Below are 12479 nucleotides of genomic sequence, written 5' to 3'. Positions count from 1 at the left end.
AAGATATAGTAACGGCCTTGTAGATAACGACTTATACCAACAAACTGAGGACTTGAAAAAAATACTCTAAATTAGTACGCGCGAGTGAGCCGAAATTTGTATATTTCCGCGTCATCATCACGTTTTGTTTTTATCTTCTTCTTTTTTTTTTTTTTTTGGATAAATTTTGGCGAGCGAGCGCAGCGAGCGAGCCGAAAATTTTTCTATTTCAGCTTACAAAACATGGAATTCTTGTCATTTTTTGCTTATTAAATCTTACAATTCTAATCAAGATATAGTGACGGCCTATAGATAACGATTTATACCAACAAACTGAGGACTTGAAAAAATATTCTAAATTAGTACGCGCTAGTGAGCCGAAAATTGTATATTTCCGCGTCATCATTACGTTTTGTTCTTATCCTTTTTTTTTTTTTGATAAATTTTGGCGAGCGAGCGCAGCGAGCGAGCCGAAAATTTTTCTATTTCAGCTTACAAAACATGGAATTCTTGTCATTTTTTGCTTATTAAATCTTACAATTCTAATCAAGATATAGTGACGGCCTTATAGATAACGATTTATACCGACAAACTGAGGACTTGAAAAAAAATACTCTAAATTAGTACGCGCGAGTGAGCCGAAAGTAAAAATTTGTATATTCCCCGTCATCATTACGTTTTGTTCTTATCTTTTTTGATTTTTTTTTGCCCCCCCCCCTCGTATGTTCGAAACCGTTGGCGAACTCTTTTGATCCAATCGGCGGTCGCTTCAGAACGAAAGAAATTGCAGCCGCTGCTCCGTGTAACATTAATTAACGATGGCATGTGTGAACACAATATACATTGTCATTAAGAATGTCCGCTTCATCATCACGTTTTGTTCTATCTTCTTCTTTTTTTATATGAATTTTGGCGAGCGAGCGCAGCGAGCGAGTCGAAAATTGTTGTATTTCAGCTTACAAAACATGGAATTCTTCTGTGAACACAATAAACATTGTCATTTTGTCCACGTCATCATCATGTTTTGTTTTTATCTTGTTTGATTTGGTTTTCTGCCCCCCCCCCCTCCATTCTCCCTCCCCCCTTCCGGACGAGTTTTTTTTTTTTCTTCTTCTTCTTCTTTTCTTTTTTTCTTCTTCTTCTTCGTTTTTTTTTTCTTTTTTTCTTCTTCTTCTTCCTTTTTTTTTCGTTTTTTTTTTTGTGCGCCCCCAAGGAGTGGCGCCCGGGGCACGTGCCCCCCTTGCCCCCCCCCCCCTAGATACGCCACTGTATGTTTTGTACACTTGCATTTTTTGTTCTTAGATGTTAGGTATGAATAAATAAAATAAATGAAATGAATATATCTCATCACTACTTGCCCGTTGGTTCGATAAAAGAGAAGACACTTGTAGAATAATATCAATATCGTGTTTTGTAATCCAACCAATACTAGTCCCCTTTATCATGATAGAATATTTAACCCTTTTTTTTTCAACACAATTAAATTTATGTGAAAGATCGCTTAATCCATTAGGTTCCTGTTTCAAGTCCCCTAGCAGCAGCTGTCCCGCCTTAAGACAGGACACTTTATCCTCATTTCTCCAAATTGGACTTAAAGTCATCGGATTTGCATAAGCATGATAAGTATAGAGGGTTTTTTTTCCAGGCTTAACCGTGATAAGTGAATCCCAACTTCCCGCAAATACAAAACAAAACAAAACAATCAAACAAAATAAACGTACCTCTGTCATTCTTATTGATGTTGTGTTACTGGTGATAGCCATGTTTGGCTCTTTACGTATTATTTTCTTTTACACTTATGATGATTCAATTAAATTTTGTCTTTTTCCTATACTTTGTCTGACTGTTAAATTGCTGGTTGAACCTTATTTCACACTTTGTGTCTAATGTGTCCCTTATAAAGCAGTAATGCAGAAGTATCACTAATCATTGAATAGAGCTGTTTGACTGCATTTCTGCATAGTACATTACTTCATCCACATAATTATGTTTAACTTTTGTTGATTGAAAATAGAAACCATACAATATTACTTTATATCTTTTGATGATTGCGCATCTTCATCAGAGTTCCTTTCCTCCTTGACACCTCCTTTCTTCTTCAGAAGTAAACACAGAGAAAAGAAATAATCCTCCCAAATTGATTATGTCGGCACTTTTGAAGTTTCCAGAGGACTACGTCCAGAGAAAGTTGAAAGAGTTTAAGAAGTAAGTCGTTACCAATTAACAAACACGGCTGAAATTGGATGACGGGATCGTGCAAACACGCGATTCAAAATTTTCCAAAGAGTGGGACACAGAAAGGGGAGGAATTCGCCAAGAGTAAACTTGTGATTTCAAGTCTAATAACAGCGATCCCATCTTTTCAGTTCACCTGTTCCCTTCATCTGTTCCGCTTAATGAAGTTTTCGCTTTGCTCATCCGACAAGACGAAAAGATCTGTTGGTGTTATACCATGGTGTTAGATTTACAACGCGCATCACAGATAGAAAATCTGGTTCTATTCTTTCTTTCTTTCTTTCTCTCTCTTTCTCTGTCTAGCGGATGCCACACACGTTCTTGATAGGAGTTTTGACAAACTGTTTTGTACACGCTGTGGGCTATTTGAACTCCAGTCGCTGAGCGAGAATTTACACCATCTCATCGGCCACTTTTTTCTCTCTCACCCTCTCACCCTCTCTTTTCTTTTTCTCTCTCTCCAGCGAGGGTAGACGGCGATTTTTCCCCCTTTAATGTGATGTATACTCTCAGAATCGACGTGTTGAAAATCATTAGTTTAGCGATAATCAATAAGTATACAGCATGTAATATTCAAATGTATCATGTTATAATCTATCATAATTCAAAACTCTACTTACACCGCGTATAAAATAAACAGTACTGTCCGTTTTGCGAAAAAAAAGGTGTGTGTGTGTGTATGTGTGCGTGTGTTTGTTTGTTTGTTCTGTTAAAACCTTGGATTTTTTTTTTGTATGTTTGTTGGAGAAGTTTGATTAGAGTTCTTGTCTTTGGTAGGATGACTTTGAGTCAGTCAACATTATGAAAAGTTTATCTCCCATTTTTGTCTCCGCGAAATGGTGGCCGCGAAATGAAATTCAAAACAATTTTGCATCAGATATGCCCAGGATTTTGAAACTTCAATCTTATGAACAAAAAAAAAAAAAGGAGACAAATGAAATAAAACAAAAATTTCCATGTTTTGCCATCGTAAATTTGTTAGTAATTATACATTCAAACGAATGGGGAAACTAACCCGTTTTAAGAATTTGTTCGCATTGAATCGTTCTTCATTTATGATTGGCAGGTGTGAAAGAAAGAAGAAGAAGAAGAAGAATCAGTTTGTCACTCAAAACAACTTTATTTGACAGTCTAGTGGAGGAGTCTTAAACATCAGTAAAGATGTATCATAGAGTCTATTCTTGGGTCATTTACTTTCTTTCTAACACTTATTTCTTCACAGTTACGTGACAACTTTCTCGGATAGCACTCAGACGTCAGTTACAGACCTTCTGTCGTCAAATAGAATTGGGTGGTCCCTCAACGAGCCCCTCTCGAACACTCTGGAGTCGCCTCATCTTAATGGACTACAAAGAAATTACCATCCATCGCTATTATAGTCGGTGCAAAAACAAGTCTTTATTTGCCTCCTTAAATTGAGAAAACAATCAATTGGTGCACGGCAGAGTACGCGAAAAGTTGCGACTTTTGTGGGTACTTTCTGGTGTCCGAAACGGATCCCCTCATTGTGGATAAGTGCCTCTGGAATTCGCGGCATGTCTACAAGTATTTATTTTACAATTTCCCTTTCTTTTCAAGTGACTGAATAGGATGTAAAGACATTACACTTCTCACAATTTCCGTTAGAAATCACCCTAGAAACATGCACTTCACCACATTCTCCTGGTTTTGCATATTTACCTATGGGCTACACAAACATATCAACGAAATACATGGACAACAGGGTGCTTTGGTCTTTTTTTTTCAGACAGTGATGCAAGCTTGACTGTTTTCTGGTAACCGAAGAAAACAAATACCTAAATAAGTGTCACGACGACGACAACATCTTAGGTTGAGAGCTCTTTCCTCGAGCAAATATGCGTCATCATGTATCATCGCCCTATCACGCCTATTGAGTTATTACAGTACCCAATACGTCATGAAGAAAAACTCGTCAGTACTACATGCGTCCGCTCGATGACGAAAATGAGCTCCTTCCTCACTCATCACATATATATACCTTGCCATGGCTTGAGTTATTATACTTCGTGATAGGTCACGAAGGAAAGAAAAACTCGTCATTACATGACGCTTTGCGTCCCCAGGATGCCGAAATGAGCTGATACAGGAATACAATAAATATGATTCTACTATACGGGTGTGCGATCTTACAACGCTGCTCTGTATTTCTCGACTTATATGCCCTGTAAGTGTTGCCAATATTTGAGCGTGATTTTATTTTTTTTTTAGCTCCGTGAATATAAAATACTTCTCCCTTACTACATTTTGTATCAACTTTCCTGTGTAAAAAAAAACAAACCTCACAACAACAACAACAACAACAACAACAGCAACAACAACAAAACACACACATATGTATCATTGTTAAGACACGTGATTTTCTCGTCCCCGATCAAAACCAGAATACTCTGGTTCTCCAAATCTGATAAACTCGTCCCCGCTAAGATTGCACCATTCAGCAATTCCCTTCATAAAACATTCCCTATTCTTCGTTTTGTTTAACAACAAACATTCGAAACACATTAAGCCCCGCCAAAATCCCAGCCGCAGCATTTGCACGCACTCAATAACAACCCATTAGTGGAAGTTTAAAACCTTCGGCCCTGTTCAATTTAACGGGTCGACTACATTAGCTGGAGTCCAGGTTATTTAGCCCGGGGAGAGTGTATAAAAAGGAAAATATTTATCAAGTACCCTCTCGGAGAAAGCATCACAGTGCCAATTTACTCGAAAACGTGTATCCAACACAAACGTGACAAGTAAAAGACAAATACAAACTACGTGATGTCTTGTGTGGGAGAAGAAAAGGGAAGCATGGATGGAATAGAATGGCGGAGGAACTGTTCGACCTCAGAAAGGAAATCTCGTTACGGAAAATCACTTTGACCAACAAGGTCTTGTTTGAGCAATAACGTTACACTAATGAAACAAACAGAACAGCCAAAGAACGCTTAGACGAGGCTGTGGGCCCGCGCATTGTCCGCCGCCCTTTTGTCGTTGCGCGTCAGGCGAAACGTGTAGGCCAGCGCTGGGTGGCAGATTTTGGCCCGACTTAGCAACAAAAGCTAGAAGCCACACTCTATTGTCCGCTTTGTTGACCTACTACCCCCTTTTCTGTCTTTTACTCACTCCTTGGCATTGTTCGGGCTTAAGGGGATTCATTACCAGTGATCTTTTGTTGTTGTTAGTGACTGATTAGAGCGAAGCGAAGACTCGTTCAACTTTAAATATGCCAAGAACGATCGGACGATAAGGACAGCACCACAGAAAGACTATACACCCCTTGTCACCTAGGTGAGAAAGTGTAACGGACCAATCTTTTCGACGTGAGGAAAAGCTAAGTTGTTTTTGCTTTAGGGACACCATTAAAACATAGCGTTTCACTAAACATCCAACAAAAGTAAAGAAAGGTAGACTTACATTGTTAGAAGGGGATAAGAAAAAGGACCAAAACGACATCGCTCGTACATTTCTTCAGACACACACACACAAACATGACAGACACATAACCACACACAAACACTAATTCATGAATACGCTCATACAATATCCATTTGTATATGCATGTAAATATGTGTATATATGTTTACATAGTATACGAATACTTGTACATACTTTTGTATTGTTTGTATCTTTCAGGAAGAAATAAAAATATGCCTGTATGCTTCAGTATAGATAAAGTTCGCGTGTTTGATTAAAGAACACTCATACAATCATTATACTCGTAGAAAATATTGTTTAGTAAGCAAAGAGATTTGAGGTATTCATCTCACGTAATTCGCAAAAGCGTTTCGACGAGTGAACGGCGAAATGTATTCCACCTGTCATTGAAGCTCTCTATACTCGTCTTTTCTTTCTCCTCCTCATCATTCGCCATCGTCTCTCGCTTTTTCTTTTGTATATCTGTTCTTCACCCCCTCCTCCTTCTTTGAATTTTTCTTCCATGTCTTCTTCGATTTGTTTTTCCTTCTCCTGTTCTTCTCATCCTTCTCCTCTCACCTTTTCGTCGTCTCTGCTTTTTTTTCTCCTCTTCTTCCCTGAATTCTCTTTCTTCGTCTCCTAAACGACTAATCTCATTTTCGTTTAAAGCTAAATAGGACTGGTACTATTGGTTTTGTATAGATGTGATTGTAATGTTGCAACACCTACTCCTAAGTATTCCTACCTTTTTTTTTTTTTTTGGATGACGTCTTTCGTCTAGCGTAGATGCGTTTTTCTTTTTGCACCAATTCACACATTTATAATCCCATGCAAGTGTAATGATTATAGTGCTTGTATTTCTGATTGCAAACACGTAAAAAAATGTTTGGTCTCAGTGGATGAGCCAAATGTTAATGAAAAGTATACCATGTTATCATTCTACAAAATATTCTATCTGCCGCGATTTCATTGTGCTCATAGTTGACTCTTTGAAAAGCAAATCAGTCCTTGAATGTTTACCTCCGTTGTGAAAGAAACACTGAAACACAACAATTCTGGGACATTAAAAACAAACAAACAAACAAACAAACAAACAAACAAACAAACAAACAAACAATCAATCAAACAAACAAATAACCAATCAGTTAAAGCAAAAATCCAAAGCAATGTCCAAACATGACTTTAACAAAAAATCTAAAATCTGTCAAACGTAACAGTAAAACTTTCACCGAAGTTGGAATTTAAACAAGGAAGCAATGGACAATGACAAATGTCTATCAGCTCCGACGAAATCAGTTTTAAATACGACCATGGGCAAATTTATAGAAAACACGATGTCATCACAGCAAAAAGAAAAAAAAAATGAAACTCAAAAATCCTACAACTGCCTCATATTATGTCCTATCTTACGTGACATAACCCGCCATTCTGTGTGCTACTCTAGTTTTGATAATCAACGTAAATATGTATAGCTCCTTTTGAACTCTGAATGGATGAGACCAATGTAGATATGACGGATTTTTAGATGTTATAGAACGAGACTTAGCAAACCTCAAATTCATGTGAAACGCTCTGTATTCAGTCAAGTCTATTCACTGTATGTGGGTGTCAGTTCCCCTTCAATGGTTTCGTTTCAGAAACGTCAATCAACTCTCACAGCCGGTAAATCTTTGCAAATAGTGAAAGTTGATTCAATCTTTGTGATGAGGTACGGCCTATATGTGGAGACGGCGTGGGCTAATGGACGTCGTAGATCAAGCACGTCTGAAGTCCGGCTCGGGAAGATGGAATTGTAAACAATCGAGGGGACAACGTTTAAACACTCATCCTTTTGTTGGAATAATTTGTTGGGTGTAAGGGATGTCTTTTACTGCACAATGGACGAGTGTGTTGAAGATGATGTTGTGAGGGAACTGTTGCTGTCCGCGTATACATCCGGAAGCCTCCAAAAGTTATACAAAGTGTGTGTGGTCTGCATTAGGAGAAAGCGCCATAATCGGACAGTTTCTCGTCTTCCAAACAGACAGTGGAAATGTTATCCACAAAACATCTCCCTCTTTTCTCTCACCGTGGAAACGGAAACGATATCTTCAGAGCTGGCTTCCCCAGATTTCTGATACTTTAAGTCGATCTCCAGCACTATGATCATCTTGATTTTGATAAAGAGGAGTAAAGCCAATTATGACTAGAAATGATGGGAGCATCATTTCACAGGCACAAAAAAGACGAACACACATTCCTTGTGGTTTCATGAATAGGTTTATCTATCATAATGTCACGTGAGGCGATAAATTCATCGCATTCAACTTTCGTTTTGATTTGGATACGTTGCTTTTTCAACAATATCTTAGCAACTATATGATTTCGCTTTCAAAAAAAAAGAGAAAAAGATATTGGGTTAACCAAATAATCTTTGCGATATCATTTATGATTCCGGAAAAAAATACTGCTATGAAGATATGATTTCCTTCTTCTTTAAGTTTGTCTGAACTATCTTTCTTCTTCAGTGAAGAATGGTATGCCTTCCTATGCTTAATTTGTGAGGGGATAACCCGATCATTACGAACTATACCTGACATGCCTGAGTGACATTATTGATATCACCGTTTGGTTAAAACATAAAAGTTGTAAGTTCCCATATTTTCATTTTCTTTTGTTCTTTTTGATGAAACTCACTGTATTGTTTGCTTGACATCACGCCATTTATGCCACATGTTGCTCAAGTCACCTTGCACGATATTCAATCATAGAGTGAATATTTATGAATACGTTTACTTCAAAAAGACTGATAAATTACATAAACATGATAAAAGTTCATAATCCACCTACTACACTAATGGAATGAGTTGTGACGCGAATTCTACAATATGTGAAATTCATGATTCATCCAGATAAAAACTTTGGTAAGTATTCAAACTCATATTTGAAAGCGTGACATCTTATTTTGCGTTGATGATGACTCTAAGTTTTGCTTACCAATTGTATTTTTTTTTTTTTGGCTTCAAATGCGAATTCAAACGTACATAAAGACATCACTGACTTCATATCGTGAGGAATATTGTTGAGATAATATTCTATGTATTCGTAAACAAATAGCAATTGAATCCAATCTCAACTGGGATGCAGTAAGCTCATAAAAGAAACAAATCAAAAAACAAACAAACAAACAAACAAATGAAAACTCTACATCATCTCAGTTACTGTTTTTTTTTTCGTGAAACTAGACTACTTTCTTGACATTTTTTTTTTTACAATATGGTTAGTGAAAAAGACAACAATCAAAACATTTGAACAATATCAAATCATTACTTTCCCAATAGTGTGATCAAAAGATATACATTAATCCCTTAAACTGACTTTGCATGAAAAAATGAGTAGTAGTTGTCTCCAGATTACATCCAAGATCGTCAAGGATTGGAAAATAGTGGAGAAAAAAGCATATTATGGCCTACAAATCAATAACCCTGTTAAGAAGGTATATGTAATGATATGACGGAGAGACGCCTAATGTTCTTAGATGACGAGACGGAACAAAATATAAATGTGTCAATTCAAATGGAATGGCTAGTAACTGATCAGTGGCAATCAGTGGGAATGCTGGGGGATGATTGTTCCAATCCTTGTGGGATTCATTTAAGAGTACTTCATGTATCTATTGTTGTGTGAAATTTATTAGCTTCAGAATGGTCTCATAATCAAGCAATGTACAGTTTAATGTTCACGATCGCCCCGTCACTGTACAGACATGCCAACCTGGAAACATTAAACTGCACATTACTTGAATATGAGACCATTCTGAAGCAAATCATTTTCACACAACAATAGATATATAATGCACTCTTAAATGAATCCCACAAGGATTGGAACAATCATCCCCTAGCATTCCCACTGATTCCCACTGATCAGTTACTAGCCATCCCCTTTAAAAACACTTGAAATGATACATGTAGGCTCTTTACGTACAGCTGCAATGGTCATTGTTTTGTTTCCTTTTCGGCACACCTATGTGGTGTACTATTATTCGATATCTTCATAAGATGAAGAGCACAGTATTGCTCTTAGCTTCTGGTCGCTGCTTCAGCCAATTTGGGAAATGTTTCGGCTCTCGTTATCAATCTTAATCAAATTTGCTTCATTGTTCATACTCAGGGGAAAATGCGCATACACTTGTACATCTAAATCACTCAATTTCAGTGAAATTGGGATAGGAGTTAAAAGCACTGTTTACCACTGGGAGCAGTGATTTAAAAAATGTTCGAGATATCACAGTTTGATGCATATGTGCATGTCAGTTTTATCACAAAACATGCTACCATGTAAATATTTCGCAATTAAGCATAGAATATAAGGAATATCACTATTTTCTCAACAAACCATAACAGTAGATGGTTAAGTATAGAAACATTATTGTTCACGTTTCGTACATCTAACAACACTTTTTTTAAAAATTTATGTTTATATCTAACAATACTTGAAATTAATTATGCTGATTCAAATTTTTGAAGCAATAGTTTCTATCCATAACTCACATTTTAGAACTCTTTTGAAGCACTAGAGCTGGGTTTTTGTTTCATCTACAAATGGTAAATAATGCCTTTAATGTTTCGTACGACATGTTTTCAAATATAGATAGATTGCATCATTAGACATTCGATTAGACCACAATCTTTTGACTGAACGTAGATGTGATTCCAACTGCTGACGCTGGATGCATTCACAGGAAGGAGAAATTTGTATGTGAAAAAAAAAATCATCAAATATAAGATTAGTAAGGTTACCTCAAAAGAATACATGATCTGAGTAAAATGTTTCCCAACATTCTTCTCGCAACGTATTCCGCTTACGTGACTGCTCAAATCAAATATGTGTCAAAACGCTTTGTAATTACATTTTTTTTTTTTTTGAGAGAGAGAGAGAGCGCTGGGGATGGGGAATCGGAAGAATAAAAATGAAATTCGACAAATTAAAAGAAGTTGGTTCTCTCGTCGAAAGTTAAGAGCGATGTGATTGTCATTACGTCAGGGTCACATGACTAAGACGATTAGTTTCAGATCTAAACGGGACGACATTAACGATGAACTGCTGATCTCCAGTGTGCCTTTGTGTGCACGATGGTGATTGTCTAAAACTATAGCTTATTACTTGCCTTTAGTGCAAGCATTTTTTTGTTTTGATTTTATTTTCCTGTCGAGAGTCAGTCTCTTTACTCATTGCGCGACTCCCACTTATTTTCTTACAATCCTGCTCCAAGAAGAGCTCCGATGTGCGAAGCCGTTTTCCACCCTCAATTAAATCAAGTTGAATAGGCCGAAAGTCTTTTTGATGTACATGTATTCCTCTCCACATAGCAGTAGCAAAATGAGTAACGAATTCAATCAAGGCCAACCAGACATCAAATCGAATGAGATTCAAAAAGGAATGCATTTTGTAGGGAGAGAATGACGATGCCCTTTATTTCGAAAGTGACGTTGACATTGGCTGGAGCGGAGAAAGCAGAGGGTCCAACGATGATTGCATCGACTCAAAACAGTGAGGACCGAGCCTCATGGACGCATCTGAGACAACAACTCACAGTTTAGATTGTATTCCCGACTCCCTCATCGCCCCGTGTTTTGCAATAAGACAAACATCGCTTAAAGAATAAATACAAACGGACCAAAAAATAATAAGGACGGCCCGCAACTTCGGTGGGAAGCGAATTCACGATTCGACTCCGGCAAACGATTATGGCGTATTTCTTTCAAACCGCGCAAGGGATAGCGCGCATGCAAAGTGATGCGGAGGCCGCGGAATGGTGCGAAGGGAGAATAGCGATTTCTACGACGAATGGCGCTCCCTGGCCGGAAAAGAAGTTGGCCCCTGTTGTTTGATTACATGCATTCGATCTGCATTGAATTTACTCGGTGTTTGTTTGAATACGTCAAGCAGCAGACATCAGCGATGAAAGTCGGAAGGCGAAAATGAATGTCGGCAGTTGCGCGGGGTTGTTCGACAGCTCCCTTTATAAACACCAGATGGCTTGCAATGAACATTTATCATCCGGGATGAGTGAAATGCGGAAGCAGCGAAAAGAAGAAAGTGATCGATTTCAAATGGCTTATGAAAATGGGGAATCTTTCATCCGCTGACATGTTCCCAGAGCGCTGGAGATATAACCGAGTGGACCGGAGCCAATGACGTAAATTCGTCTCATCTTACTTCTAAACACGTTGATAATTTGTTTTTATTTGCTGCGAATGGCTTAATCTTTTTCAGCGTACGAATTTAAGGCACACACAAGAACACTTGCATATATACATATATTTATGTGTGTGTGGGCGCGCAAACATTAAATTGTTATAAAGAAGAAATAACATTATGTCTGAATGCAAGAGATTATTGATCAGATGGGATGAGTTGTTTTTTTGTTTTTTTTTGTTTTTTTTTCAATTTGTCCCCCTGTGTACAGTTCAAAAAAAAAATGCAGATCAGTAGTTGCGATCTTACACACTTCATTTGTACGCGGAGGACAGGCAAATTGGAGAAAAATCATATATCAACGAACATTTAAGCCTTTCAACGTGTCAGTGTTTTCTCTGTTTCTTTCCTCTCTCCCTAGCTCCCTCTCTGTCTGTCTGTCTGTCTGTCTGTCTCTCTTTCTCTCTCTCTTGCCCTGGGCATTTCCCTTTCAGCACAACCATGCATCGATCTTCTTTTTTTTTTTTCTTTTTTTTTTACCGCCCTGAAGATTTCTTCAGGAGAACTATATAAAGGTATGATTTCTAATTAACGCCTTATTATTTTTTTTTCTCGTTAGTATACACTATGTTAGACAGCTCAAATCTTTCCCAGCACATGCATATTGC

Source organism: Diadema setosum, chromosome 9 (assembly GCF_964275005.1).
Source record: "Diadema setosum chromosome 9, eeDiaSeto1, whole genome shotgun sequence".
NCBI lineage: Eukaryota > Metazoa > Echinodermata > Echinoidea > Diadematoida > Diadematidae > Diadema > Diadema setosum.
This window is presented reverse-complemented; position numbering follows the sequence as displayed.